Below are 15424 nucleotides of genomic sequence, written 5' to 3'. Positions count from 1 at the left end.
TCGTCCTGTCCCCTTGGCAGAAAAACAGCCCCATAGCATGATGTTTCCACCCCCATGCTTCACAGTAGGTATGGTGTTCTTGGGATGCAACTCGGTATTCTTCGTCCTCCCGTTTGGAGTCTGACTGTTTGAGGCTGTGGACAGGTGTCTTTTATACAGATGATGAGTTCAAACAGGTGCCATTCATACAGGTAACGAGTGGGGGACAGAAAAGCTTCTTACAGAAGACGTTACAGGTCTGTGAGAGCCAGAGATTTTCCTTGTTTGAGGTGACCAAATACTTATTTTCCACCCTGATTTACCAATAAATTCTTTACAAATCCTACCATGTGGATTCATGGATTTTTTTTTCACATTCTGTCTCTCACAGTTGAAGTGTACCTCTGGTGCAAATTACTGACCTCTGTCATCATTTTAGGTGGGGGAACTTGCACAATCGGTGGCTGACTAAATACTTTTTTGCCCCACTGTATGTATATATGTATACACATGAGCTTGAGTGGCTCTTTTTGTTGATGTGGCCTGGTGCTGTTGCACACCGGACACACAGTTGTTTCTTGCTCTATATCTTCAGTCATTGTGTGCCAAAACACGATACCACGGGCCCTGCGTTTAGTAGCTTCTGTGCCTGGTTGCCCTCTGTGGAGGATGGCGAGATAATCGTTTTGCAAAGACTTTGGGATCACTGTCTTCGGGCCTTTTATGACAATGCCATCTTCAAGGGTGAGTTAATCTCGATATGGGTAGTATTGACGAATTTCTGTGGGCAGCTGAGTTTGTCTGCAAGGCCAGCCTCTCATTATGACAGTGCTCAGTTTCTGTAGCTCTGGATCAGAGGCAGTGTGTTCCCTCAGTTCAGTCAGCCTAGAAGAAGAGATTTGTTGGATCGACATGATCTCGTTGGACCTGTGCTGATCTGTCGAGGTTGTGGGAGCACGGGACAAAGTGTCGGCAAGATACATCTGCGAGCCTTTTTTGTACACCATCTGAAAGTTGTACTTCTGCAGTCTGGCTGGAGCTGAGTGTATGGGCTTGTTTAGGATAGTGACCAACGGCTGATGATCTGATTTGGATTTGCTTTCCGTAGATGTAATCATTGAACTTGGAACATGTGAATACAACTGCAAGAAGTTCCTTCTCGATCTGCGCACAGCGCATCTCAGTCTGCGTCAGAGTACGAGAGGAGTGGGCGATCGGGGCGCCTTCCTGGAGGCATGCAGCCCCGAGTCCATACTGCGAGGCATTGCACGTAAGCGTGACGGGTTTCTGGACATCATAGTAGCTGAGAGTGGGTGGACTGGTTAGGTTCTATTTTAAAGCATCAAATGCATCTTGATGCTGCTTCAGCCAGCACCGCTGAATGTCTTTGCACGTTAGCTCCTGAAGTGGGGCTGAGAGCTCGCTGAAATTAGGAAGGAACTTTCCTAGGTAATTAATCATCCCTAAGAAGAGGAGCTGTGACCGAGAGCTGGAGAGCTGTGACGTTTTCAGGTGTGGGCATCTCCTTGATTGCTTTGGTCTTTGCTGGATCAGGCTTTAAGCCCTTGCTTGTGAAGACATGTCCAACATAACAGACTTCTTTGAGTCGAAATTTGCACTTCAGGGGGTTGAGTCTCAGCTTGACTTCCTTTGCACGGTCGAGTACCTTTCTGAGATTCTGTTCATGCTCGTTCATATCTCTTCCACCAATGATTATGTTGTAGACAATGATAGCACAGGGGTATCCAGCAAAGATCTGCTCCATTGCACGCTGGAACACCTCGCTGGCTGAGTTTCTTTCATACGGCATTCTGAGAAAGCAGAATCTGCCAAATGGAGAGCTGAAAGTCGTGAGCATGGATGATTTGTGGTCAAGAGTTTTCTGCTAAAAGGAGCATTTCGCATCCAGGACAGAAAAGACTGTGGAGTTAGGCATTTGCGCGGCTACCTCCTCTATGGTACGCATAGGGTGATGCGGGCGTTTCAGCACTTTATTTAGATCTCTCGGCCATCCCACTGGTGCTGAAAGGCTCTGCTTTCAGAATCAACTTTTCTCTCCACCATTGTGAGCGGCTAGCTTCGCAATAACAGAAGTTTGACTTGATTGAAGCGGGAATGTTCCCAGCTAGCCTAGCGTTCGGCAAGGAGGCTGCAGCGCTGCATTATGGGATCTGTAGTTTGTATATTATTAGCGGCTCATATCGCCGGGCCATGCATAACAATAATACAGGGAGTGCAGAATTATTAGGCAAGTTGTATTTTTGAGGAATAATTTTATTATTGAACAACAACCATGTTCTCAATGAACCCAAAAAACTCATTAATATCAAAGCTGAATGTTTTTGGAAGTAGTTTTTAGTTTGTTTTTAGTTTTAGCTATTTTAGGGGGATATCTGTGTGTGCAGGTGACTATTACTGTGCATAATTATTAGGCAACTTAACAAAAAACAAATATATACCCATTTCAATTATTTATTTTTACCAGTGAAACCAATATAACATCTCCACATTCACAAATATACATTTCTGACATTCAAAAACAAAACAAAAACAAATCAGCGACCAATATAGCCACCTTTCTTTGCAAGGACACTCAAAAGCCTGCCATCCATGGATTCTGTCGGTGTTTTGATCTGTTCACCATCAACATTGCGTGCAGCAGCAACCACAGCCTCCCAGACACTGTTCAGAGAGGTGTACTGTTTTCCCTCCTTGTAAATCTCACATTTGATGATGGACCACAGGTTCTCAATGGGGTTCAGATCAGGTGAACAAGGAGGCCATGTCATTAGTTTTTCTTCTTTTATACCCTTTCTTGCAGCCACGCTGTGGAGTACTTGGACGCGTGTGATGGAGCATTGTCCTGCATGAAAATCATGTTTTTCTTGAAGGATGCAGACTTCTTCCTGTACCACTGCTTGAAGAAGGTGTCTTCCAGAAACTGGCAGTAGGACTGGGAGTTGAGCTTGACTCCATCCTCAACCCGAAAAGGCCCCACAAGCTCATCTTTGATGATACCAGCCCAAACCAGTACTCCACCTCCACCTTGCTGGCGTCTGAGTGGGACTGGAGCTCTCTGCCCTTTACCAATCCAGCCACGGGCCCATCCATCTGGCCCATCAAGACTCACTCTCATTACATCAGTCCATAAAACCTTAGAAAAACCAGTCTTGAGATATTTCTTGGCCCAGTCTTGACGTTTCAGCTTGTGTGTCTTGTTCAGTGGTGGTCGTCTTTCAGCCTTTCTTACCTTGGCCATGTCTCTGAGTATTGCACACCTTGTGCTTTTGGGCACTCCAGTGATGTTGCAGCTCTGAAATATGGCCAAACTGGTGGCAAGTGGCATCTTGGCAGCTGCACGCTTGACTTTTCTCAGTTCATGGGCAGTTATTTTGCGCCTTGGTTTTTCCACACGCTTCTTGCGACCCTGTTGACTATTTTGAATGAAACGCTTGATTGTTCGATGATCACGCTTCAGAAGCTTTGCAATTTTGAGACTGCTGCATCCCTCTGCAAGATATCTCACTGTTTTTGACTTTTCTGAGCCTGTCAAGTCCTTCTTTTGACCCATTTTGCCAAAGGAAAGGACGTTGCCTAATAATTATGCACACCTGATATAGGGTGTTGATGTCATTAGACCACACCCCTTCTCATTACAGAGATGCACATCACCTAATATGCTTAATTGGTAGTAGGCTTTCGAGCCTATACAGCTTGGAGTAAGACAACATGCATGAAGAGGATGATGTGGACAAAATACATTTGCCTAATAATTCTACACTCCCTGTACATCTTATGCCATCAGCTTGTCCTAATTTCCCTAATAAGATGGAGCGGCCGAACTTTTGACATAACTTTTTGCAAAAACTGCATAAAAAGCACTTGCAGCAACAAAAACATAATATTCCAGAAACACGCTTTGCCATCCAATCAGCTGTTCATAACACTTCCTACATTGGAATAGACGTCAGCGTGAACTTTTGCATGTCCGCCATTACCTGCTCGAAACCGGAAGTGACGTCATTTTCGCGGAAATGTAGTTTGCTTTTTTTTTTTACCATCAGGGCCTCATGAGCCTATACTGGTGTTTTTAAAAGTTATCTTTGACTTTATGACTTTCTGTGTCGTTTCTGGGATGCTGAGGACTCATATTGCACTGCTGGAAATAGTTTATTTTGATGCATGTGCGGCTTTTTTGCAAATTTGTTGTATAATATTTATTTTCGTTTTTCCTGCAGTATATAAAAATTGGTGTATTTCAAAAATAAAACTATGAAGACAATCAAAATAAATTTCCTGTGGTGGGAAACTATCTTGTGCAACTTGTTTGGGATAAGCCTCTTAAATTTCTCTAACTAGAAATATATGTTAAAAAGCAAAAACGATTTTCAATTTTTTTTGTAGTTTATTGCACTTTTTTGCAATTTATGTAATTACTATGCACTTAATGCAGACATATTATTAAAATCTGGGCTATAATGGTTGTATTGATGTATAGCAACTTGAAATGCTCCCAAAAATGGCTCCACAGCATGTAAACATATAATATAAGCTCTGGCGGACTTGGTTCTATGGTAGGTCTTAAAGGGTTAACAGTACTGATCTTACCTTTTTACTGTGATTGCCTAATATGTTGTTGGTATAAAACTGACTCTCTGCACAGTTGGCATTTACCCAGCCAATACAGATTGGACCTTACCTTCTTGATAAGTCAGTATTTGCCAACAGAGTTTTTCTTTATGTGTGAAGGGGGTTATCTTTATTTTTCTTTATATAAAATAATAAAAGAGCAGTATATGCTTCAAAAAACCAATTATTTTATTGAGTATAATTTGTCAATATAGCTTTACTAATATGCCACAAGCTGTGTCTAGCAGGATGCGTACACAGGGTCCTATTTTCAGGTCATAGTAGAGAAATATTAAGGACATAAATTACATTTAATTAAATTTTTTTCATAGCTGCTTTAGACCACATAAAATGTTAATTCCTCTGGTCGGTAAATATGTGAAGGACCAAAAAGCTCTCCAGAGAGAGATCCGTACAGCAGAACGCTGCTGCAGGATTGCTCTCCCCCCGCTTCAGGACACCTACACCAGGAGATGCCGGACTAGAGCAGCGCAGATACTGAAGGACCCGTCCCATCCTGGCAACAAACTGTTCCAACTTCTGCAATCTGGTAGAAGGTTCCGCATCTTCCGGGCAAGGACAGAGAGACTCAAGAGGAGCTTCTATCCCCAAGCCATCCGGGCCCTAAACACACACACCCGCCCTCTCACATCATCTATAATTGACTGAGACAGGACTCTTCCAGACACTCTAAACCAAGGCACAATGTACATTTCAATTCCTTTAATTTTAAATATGTTTATATTGTCTATCCTGTAAAATAGTCAGATGTCTATTCATATTAATGTACAGAATTCACCTGCTTGCTGCTACAAATGCACATTCACCCAATGTATATACTATATGTGTATATATATATATATATATATAATGTTCTTCCTCTACACCCCCCCCCCCCCCCCCCCCCCAATTTTTGCACATGTCGAGGAGCGTGTCAGGCTACATTTCACTGTGTGTTATACTTGTATAACTATGCATGTGACAAATAATAAAGAACCTTGAACCTTGAACCATGTTTAAAGCCCCTTCAAAATGTAATATTCATCTGAGGGTGTGACGCATGGATTTCAAACATGTCATTTTGTTTCCTCCCAGCTGAGGAAGTCTTATGGAGATGTCTACAGTATTTTCATCGGTTGTAAACCAGCTGTAGTCATCAATGGTGTAAAGGCCATGAAGGAGGCTATGGTGACCAAGGCTGCTGATTTTGCTGGACGACCTCATTCATTAATGAGCTCAGTGATGGGAAAGGTAGAATTTACATCATATGTTATATGAGGTATAATGGAATAATAGTAAAATCTTCTTTATCAGAAATTCTAAGTGCGACTCAGAGTCAAATGTACGTTTTGGTGGGTGTTTTGTTGCTGCTTCTCCAGTGCCCCTGTCATGACTTTCGCGTGCATCAAAACAAGCGAAACAGACTCACAGTGGTTTATGTTTCCTACCTGGGAAAGTTGATGTTGCTGATGTTTTACTGACTTTAAACTACACTGTGAGGATCAATTGTTCACTTACGTTTTAGGCCAAGAGGTTGGAGAGCTTTGGAACAGGGAACATTTTTGAGTTCTTTCTTCTTTATGTTGCTCAACCTGTTGTAGGAGTCATTATGGCAGATTATGGCTCTAAGTGGAGGGAACAGCGTCGCTTTGCTTTGATGACTTTGAGGAACTTTGGTCTGGGAAAGAATTCAATGGGGGAGAGAATTCATGACGAGATCAAACACATCATCAGTACCCTGGAAAAGAACGTTGGTATGTTCATCGATGGGTTCACGCAACAGTTTTGCACAGTGCTGTTGGTTTCAGAATATTGATTTGTACTCTCGTACAGTGCTGTCTTGTTTCATTATGTCTCCTACAGGTAAAACAATGAGCCCTAAGGTTATGTTTCATAATGCAGCCTCCAACATCATCTGCCAGGTTCTGTTTGCTAGACGCTACAAGTACGATGATGAGTTAATCAAACTGTTTGTTGAAGTCTTTACCAAGGTTTCAAAGATAGTCAATGGACCGTGGGCCACGGTGAGTAAAACTGACAGCAATGCTATCGAGGCAAAGTGTTTACAGTTTCCTAACAGGTCTGTGAGACTGCCTGGAGCATGCCAACATGGCTACAGTCTTCAGCTCAGTTTAGAGCTGAAGGTGAAACGTCTTCAAGATCAAAATCCACTGTGAAATCACTGCTATGCTCTTATTGTTTAGAAGTCAGAATGGACTTTGTATCGACTTGTTGACTGTCCATCCAACATAGTTTTGCCAGTCAAATAAAAATCTTAAAAGTTATCTTCAGCAATACGTCTTCTTCCACCAATTATGTTGTTTGGTTGTTTTTCTGCAGCTGTATGACTCTTTTCCTATAATACGTAACCTGCCACTGCCCTTCCAAAAGGCCTTTAAGAAAATGGAGGTAATGTTGAAGATCATTCTTAACACACGTTTGTACAATAAAGATAGAAACATACGCATGCACACTGTCAGTGAAAAACGAAAAGTAATGAAGAATTGCATGTTTTAGATTTATAAGAATCTTTCACGTCGCATGGTGAGCGAGCACAGAGAGACCCGAGTTCCCGGAGAGCCACGAGACTTTATTGACTGCTACCTGGATGAACTGGAGAAGGTGTGTGAGCGTGAAAAGGAAAGCAATAAATAAATGGAAATTCTCAGTATTTACTCAGTATCTTGTTACACAAGTATAACACTCATACTCTTATATGTATGATAAGATACATTTTTGTCTTGCTTGAATGTTTCGTACAATTATCACTCTCTGCATTTTTAGAGAGTTGATGAAGAGTCTTAATTTTCAGAAGAAGAGCTCATTATGTACTCGCTGAATCTTCACTTCGCTGGGACTGGCACCACCTCTAACACGCTTCTTACTGGTTTTCTTTACCTGATGAACTATCCACACATACAAGGTAATACAACTCCCCCCGTACTCATTTATAATCAAGAAAAATTCAACTTGTTGGCACATTTATAGTAAAATATCACACTACACTGCCGTGTTTTATTTGCGTTATCTGTCCGCTAGATATTACTTTGTGCACACCAGATGTTTTTGTACGCTAGACTAAAACAAATGATTTTGATCCAAGATTTTGCTTTTTACTGTGAACAAAAAGAGTCCCTGCTAGAGCTGTGCTTTCACAATCTTTTAGTAATATGCAACAATTCCCATGTTAGAACCTAATAAGGTATACTTAGAAGTAGCTGGAAATGGTCTATAAGCCTGTGAAATTACATATGAATTTGTCTTGAATTTGTTTGTTTTGTTCATGTTAGGGTGTCGAAAAACAATGCAGAATTACAGCAAATGAAAAGCACCCATTATTAAAAACTTGACTAATCCTATGTTTAGTTCATCATTCACTCGTGGCATTTACCACATTGCTAATTTTCATTTTCTCTTTAAATATCATTAACTGTTGTTTGTTATGTAACATTTGTTTTTGACTTTCTTTACAACACATTGTATGATGCAACATCTCCCACAGAACGATGTCAGCACGAGATAGACCGAGTGTTAGACGGGAAGGACCGCGCCAGTTTTGAAGATAGACACAATATGCCCTACGTGCAGGTACAAATCATACAACATATGTCTGGTCATATGTTTACTCATATTTTACAATGAAGACAAGAAGACCCAAATGCAGGGTATTGCAGACTGAACATTTCGACTGGTTATGTCGCTGTAGTATTGTCATGATCGAGCCAGCGTTTTGAGTTTTCATTTATGTTGATGGTTTGCGTTTAAGTTCATTTAGTTATAAGCTTCTAGGTTTCCCAGTTACGGTTCATTGTTTATTAGATTATGTGGGCTCAAATTTTGGTCATAAATATTTTTTAACCTTGTAAACCCAAATATCTGAAAGTTTTATGTTTCCGCATCTATAGAGGAGAATTTGTGAGTGTGTAAAAAGGATTTGTGTTTGTAAAAGATATTTACACAAGTTACAAATTTTTTTGCTATGGTCTGCTTACAGATACAAAACAAAACAAAAACAGAAGCATTTATGTGTCGACTAGGCGTGCGACAATACACAAAATTGATGGTTCGGTTCGACACTTTGGTGTCATGGTTTGATATTTTTTCGATACAAAAAAATGTTCATGCCTTTTTTCATTTGCAATTTATTAGAATTATAAATATTTCTTTTACCTCAAAAGTACAGTTTTTCAATTAAATGCTGCTGAAACAACAAAATAATCTTCTTCCTCCCAGTGTTATTTCCGCTCTGCGGGGTCCGCTTTTCTGCAAAGCCGCCTCCACTCAGCACGCTCAAGGGCGTCGTTCAGGTTGGCGCCAATCTTTACGTCGTCTTTAATTCGCTCCATCCATCGGCTTTTTGGTCTGCCCCTTGGTCGCCGGCCTTGGGGGCTGAGTCGCACTGCTGTTCTTGCCACCAATTTTTTGTCACTTCTGACCACATGCCCGTACCATCGCAGTCGCGCTCCTTGCATCTTCTCCGTAATTGGTGCGATGCCCAGCCGCTTTCTGATGTCGATGTTCGTGACGTGGTCCCATCGTGTCAGGCCCAGGCACTATCGCAGCATCCGCATTTCCATTGTGTGAAGGGCCTGTTCGTGCTTTGCGGCGGCTGGCCAACACTGATCCGTAAATGGCCACAGGGTGCACAACGCTCTTGTAGATCTTCGACTTGAGGCGGTCAGGCATTCGTCGGTCGCGCAGGACACCATTGACTTGGCTTCACTTCATCCAGGCCGCATTAATCCTGGCTCGTACGTCTGGCAGGATGTCGCCATCGTTGCTGATCATTGATCCGAGGTACTTGAAGTGAGATACTCTTGCCAGGTGCTGTCGGTTTGGGGGCCGGCTTCTAAGTACTCAGTTTTTTTCAACCTCAGCCCGTACTCAATCAGGCGTGTCTTCCATTGCTATGTTTGGTGTTGCAGCTCCATTCGAGATTCAGCTGCGAGGAAGACATCATCAGCATTGAGGAGTGTCCAAGGGTGGGGAGCTTGGAGGTCAGCGGTCGCAGTGTCCATGCAGAGGATGAAGACAAGCGGGGACAGCACGGAGCCGTGGTGCACGCCCACAGTGATGTTGAAAGGTGGTGATGTTCCCACTGGGCTTCTGACTCTGCTGGTCACATTTCTGTACAAGAGCTTGATCCAATTGACGTAGGCCTCGGGGACCCTGTGTGATCGCAGAGAGTGCCAGATCAGGTCATGAGGGACTCGGTCGAAAGCCTTTTCCTGGTCGAGGAAGACCATATAGATGGTCTTCTTCTCTCGGTGCTTCTCCAACAGCAGGCGGGCCTCATAGATGGCATCTATTGTGCCGCATCCTTTGACGAAGCCACACTGGTTGGGCGTTATTGTGACGATTTCTTGCAGCCTGGCGTTGATGATCAGCTCGAAAATCTTCATGGTGTGGCACAGGAGTCGAATTGGGCGGTAATTGAGAAATACTTGCTCCAACGTTTGAGAATGATGGGCAGGTCATGGAGGATCTGATGGTTGGCATCCTTGATGTGTTTGACCTGGCCGATGTCCTGCGTTGCTCGATGGCGGTTTCTGGCGAGGCGGTAGATTTTGTTCGCTCCCCCAGGCATGTCCAGTTCTTTGTAGAGTTTGTCATAATGTGACGCCTTTGCCGCTACTATTGCCTTCTTCGTGGCCGATTGAAGGGCCCTGTAGTGTTGATAGTCGCCATCGTTGCGAGACTGAAGCCACATCTTGAATGCTGTCTGATTGTTTGCTGCACGCTGTCATTGACAGCAATAAAAGTTGCAATTGCCCTGTCTATTTCTTTTGCCCTCTTATAACCATGTGCTAACGGCTGTCTAAATGACTCGGGTAGAGTTTGTAGCATGTGTGCTTGTTGTTGTTTTTGTCTGCTTCCACTTGTCTTTGCACTAGGGTGATGTCGACATAAATGTGCAGTCATATTCGTTGTGTTCCCACCGATGGAATTGAGCATTGAGTGACACAATCCAACATACTGTTGTACTTTTGTCCATGACGTGTTTACCATCAGGGTCATGCTTCACATGAAAACCAAAATAGTTCCAAACGCCAGATCTGAACGATGGTGCGGGAGGTTCAATTTCGGGTAGCGTTGAGGCAGTTGCCATGTTGCAACGAGCTTAACTTCTGTCTCGCTAGCTTGAGTGAATGCATATGGGCGGTGCTTAGTGGATCTGTGCTCGACAATGCAGCCTAGGCGGAGTAGTCAAACGCAGATCCACTGAACTCTCAACACAGACAGCATCATCAGAAGAAAAGTTGATAAAATAAATGAAAAATTTTGTATTGTTCGATACATATGCGTACCGAACCGAAAGCACTGTATCCAACAGTTCAATACAAACACATGTATTGTTGCACCCCTAGTGTTGACAATGCACAACTTTCAAGGATAGAAGACATACTAAAGACAGAGACAAGAAGACTCACATTAAACATGAAGATGGAGACAAATGCTTTGCAATGGACCTTATGCTTCTCACCTTATAACATCTGGGAGAGGCTTCGGACAAAGTTTGCTTTGTCATTGATTGAAGCCATTGATTTGGATAGCTGTTGTAATCATTCATTCATTACAATCTCTTTATAGAGAGAAACTAGATAACTGCTAGTACTAGTGAGCCTGCACTGTTTGTCTTTTGCTCTATGCTACATAAAACATGTCTTAATCCAGGCAGTGATTCATGAAGTACAGAGGGTTGCCAACACTGTTCCTCTCAGCGTCTTCCACTGCACCACCAGGGACACAGAGCTCATGGGATATTCCATTCCCAGGGTAAGAGGCAACCGGCTATATAGGTTTTAGGAATAGAGGCAATGAAGAGTTTTCTTAATGTCTTTTATTGTTTTGGTGTTTTTTCAGGGTACAGTAATTATCCAGAATCTGACCTCAGTACTCAACGAGGACGGACAGTGGAAATTCCCTCATGAATTCAACCCAGAAAACTTCCTAAATGACCAAGGAGAGTTTGTTAAACCAGAGGCTTTCATGCCTTTCTCTGCAGGTACAAGAGCATAGACAAATCTTACTTGGAGCAGCAGCAGAGACAGGGTTGTAATATGTCGTCAAATATGTGAACTACATGGTACTGAGACCTTTTTTAATGTCTCAGGTCCTCGGATTTGTCTCGGAGAGGGTCTGGCTCGTATGGAGCTCTTCCTCATCATGGTGACTCTGCTGATGAGATATCAGTTCATCTGGCCCGAGGACGCAGGAGAACCAGACTTCACTCCGGTCTACGGGATCACCTTAACTCCCAAACCTTTTAGCATGAAGATCCAACTCAGGACACCACAGTGAGATGGTGTGCCGACGCTGTAGCTCAGTGACTCAGATAAAAATAGAGGCATACTTAGAATTGAATAAAAATAAATTTCTGCTGCCTTAAAGTCAACAGTCACAAAAGTAAAATATACATAAATTGGGCGAGTGCACCTATCCCAACATAGGGTTTGATCCTTAATTAGTCTCTAAACTATGTATTAGATTTTCCCAAATACTGCAGGGTCTACCCTGAGGCAACGCTTTGTGTGATTTGGAGCTATATAAAAAAAACCTGACCAACAGTCATCCAACATCTAATTTGGAAAAAAAAAAAGATGTGTGGATGTGAATCAAATTCAAATTCAAATTCAAATTTTATTTGTCACGTACACAGTCATACACAGTACGATATGTAGTGAAATGCTTGGACAACTGCTCGTGACCTAAAGAAAACAAAAAAGGAAAAGGCTATGAATAAGATAGGAAATAAATATGAAAAATTAAAAAGGGTAAATTTAACTAGGAAGGAATAAAATATAAATTAAGGTTAAAAATGAAATAACTGTACAACACAAATTAGAATGAAGGGTAAATTTAACTGGGAAGAATAAGATAAAATATATAAATTAAAGTTGAAAATAAAATAACTGTACAACAAAATACACAATATAGAACTAAATAAGAATGTATGAAGAAATATAAATAAATATATACACAATAACAGCAGCTGTACAAGTATTAACCGGAAATGAAGAATATAGTGACCAGTGTTGTGCGATCCACATTATGTCTTGTGCAGTGCAAACATGCTTAAAGTGATTTAAGTGATGAAGTGAAAACAAAGTCCAGAAGGTCCAGTGTGTGTGTAAGAACTGTATGTGTGGGTCAGTACTGTGTGGTGGTGTGATTGAGAGACCGTATCGCCTGCGGGAAGAAGCTCCTCCTCAGTCTCTCTGTGTTGGTCTTCAGGGAGCGGAATCGCTTTCCTGACCTCAGCAGAGAGAACAGTCTGTTGTTGGGATGGCTGAGGTCCTTCACCATCTTCCTGGCCTTGGTCCGGCACCGCCTGCTGTAGATTGAGTGCAGGTCAGGGAGCTCGGAGCGGATGGTGCGCTCAGCTGACCGCACCACACCCATCATTGTGTTAATAAAGAGTGTTTTCTCTCATAGAAGTGAAACAATAAATCCATTACAACCCAGATTTGTGTGTGTTGTTTTACACTCTCATGGTTATGCAGACTCTTTTTTGAGGTCATCTTTTGTGACAATTAATTTTAGTTATTGGTTGTTCAGCAGATCTTCCTGGTTTTCAGACATTAACAGAAACTCATTTACAACTGTCCCAGATTTAAAAACTCACAAAACACATGTATAGTCTTTACATCAGCCCGAATTACAGGTCTTTATAGATTTTGATGGTAAGAAACACTTTAACTTAAAATGGGTTAACAGACAATTTTTAATTTCATCATTTCACAGAAGTTATTATAAATACAAATAAAAATAACATCATTAGTTTTTTCACTTGATATAATAATAATAACTTTCGGTTGTTAAACAAACATTGTGAAGTTTGCGGACGACACTACAGTGGTGGGTCTTATCACCAACGGTGATGAGACGGCTTACAGGGAGGAGGTCAGCGCCCTGACCCACTGGTGTCAAGACAACCATCTCACCCTCAACGTCGCAAAGACAAAGGAGTTGATAGTGGACTTCCGGAGGTGCAGAGAAGTACACACCCCCATCACCATCAACGGCGCTGCTGTGGAGAGAGTGAGCAGCTTCCGGTTCCTTGGCGTACACCTGGCTGAGGATCTTACGTGGTCAGTACACACAAACAAAACAGTGAAGAAGGCCCAGCAGCGCCTCTTCTTTCTCAGGAGACTGAAAAGATTCGGCATGAGCCCCCGCATCCTCAGGACCTTCTATCACTGTGCCATTGAGAGCATCCTCACTGGATGCATCACCACCTGGTATGGCAACAGCACCGCCTACAACTGCAAAGCTCTCCAGCGAGTAGTGCGGTGCTCTGAACGGATAATTGGAGGTGAGCTTCCCTCCCTCCAAGACATCTACAGGAAGCGCTGCCTGAGGAAAGCGGGGAGGATCATCAAGGACTCCAGTCACCCCAGCCATAAACTGTTCAGACTGCTTCCATCAGGAAGGAGGTTCTGCAGCATCCGGTCCCGTACCAGCAGACTGAGAGACAGCTTCTTCCATCAGGCCATCAGACTGCTGAACACGTCATAGACACCTCAGCTTCACTACTGGAACTTCAACATTATGCACTCCATACTGTATATAAATGCCACTTGTTTTGCACATATTCAACTCTGTATATTTTATATATTTTATTATTATTATTATTATTATTATTATTATTTTTTTTTTTTTTTTTTTTTTTTTACTATTTAATTTGTAAAAATGTGTATACACACACACACACACACACACACACACACACACACACACACACACACACACACACACACACACACGTAGGAAAATATTTAGTATACACATCCAGAAATGCATACACTATTATATATTGTACATATATTTATTAGTTTCAGGTTGGCCATTCTTGTATTTTGCTCGTTTGTGTTGTTGTGTTTGCACATCTCTGTTGCTTGTGGGGCTCGCACACAAGAATTTCACTCGCATGTGCTGTGCCAGTGTGCCTGCACATGTGATGTGACAATAAAAAGTGATTTGATTTGATTTGATTTGATTTGATTTGATTTGATTTGATTTGATTTGATTTGTAGTTTCTTGTTTTGTATTTTGACAGTTTTATGGGCTCATATTTCATCTTCTTACCTTAAACATGGATTAAAGATTTTTATTGTAGTACATATGTATTTCATTATCTTTTCATGTTTAAATACTATTTATTCAACATGTTTGTCCTTAAAAATGAAAATTATGTTAAATCTACAACATGTATTTTAATTTACTGTCTCTTAAAAATACAGAAATATTCTAAATATTAATTACAGAAAGCTTATATATTTTTATGTGATGGTATCCATCCATCCGTTTTCTACAGCTCATCCAGGTTCAGGTTGTGGGGGCGGAGTCTGTGGAGAGCGGCACAAAGAAGCCCAGACATCCTCTGCCTGTATAATGAGACATTTACAGTTTTACCAGGTCTAACTGATTACAAATAGCTTGGGGAAAAAATGGATCCCATTGATGCGACCGTCTCAGGAGTACATCACGCCCACCCACATAATATTCAAACCTTTGATTTCCGAGGAGCAGCCAATCAAAGGAAAGTGGGTGGAGCTGCTCCAAGTACCAGTACAACATTTTTAAAAAGATGGTTTGAAATGCAGTATTTTTCCAATATTGTGAATCATGCAAATCCAAGAATAAATATCTGAAGTTGTAAAAACAGTCCTAATACAGGCATCCATTGTTTTTCTTTTTTTAAACTTTTGTCAGTTAAACATTAAAACAAAAAGTACAATTTTAAATATTTGCATTTCTATATATTAAATTAAAAGTGAAGTAGGCATCATAGGTACCATTATGTTCTGTGGCA

The 15424-nt window shown here is 41.7% G+C and overlaps 1 pseudogene across 1 annotated transcript; it reads left to right on the top strand.

Annotated features, from left to right (window-relative positions):
* The first annotated feature begins 5951 nt into the window (after positions 1-5951).
* LOC147324244 (cytochrome P450 2J6-like) lies at positions 5952-11628 on the top strand (annotated as a pseudogene). The gene is made up of 8 exons (XR_015130116.1): positions 5952-6362; positions 6472-6632; positions 6949-7017; positions 7126-7230; positions 7393-7531; positions 8111-8196; positions 11284-11385; positions 11473-11628. The product of XR_015130116.1 is annotated as a cytochrome P450 2J6-like (transcript).
* The last annotated feature ends 3796 nt before the right edge of the window (positions 11629-15424 follow it).

This window comes from Aulonocara sp. 'chitande type north' Nkhata Bay, linkage group LG7 (assembly GCF_057382095.1).
Source record: "Aulonocara sp. 'chitande type north' Nkhata Bay isolate Kocher_YH1m ecotype deep benthic linkage group LG7, A_spYH_male_GT1.1, whole genome shotgun sequence".
Lineage (NCBI taxonomy): Eukaryota > Metazoa > Chordata > Actinopteri > Cichliformes > Cichlidae > Aulonocara > Aulonocara sp. 'chitande type north' Nkhata Bay.
This window is presented reverse-complemented; position numbering and strand designations above follow the sequence as displayed.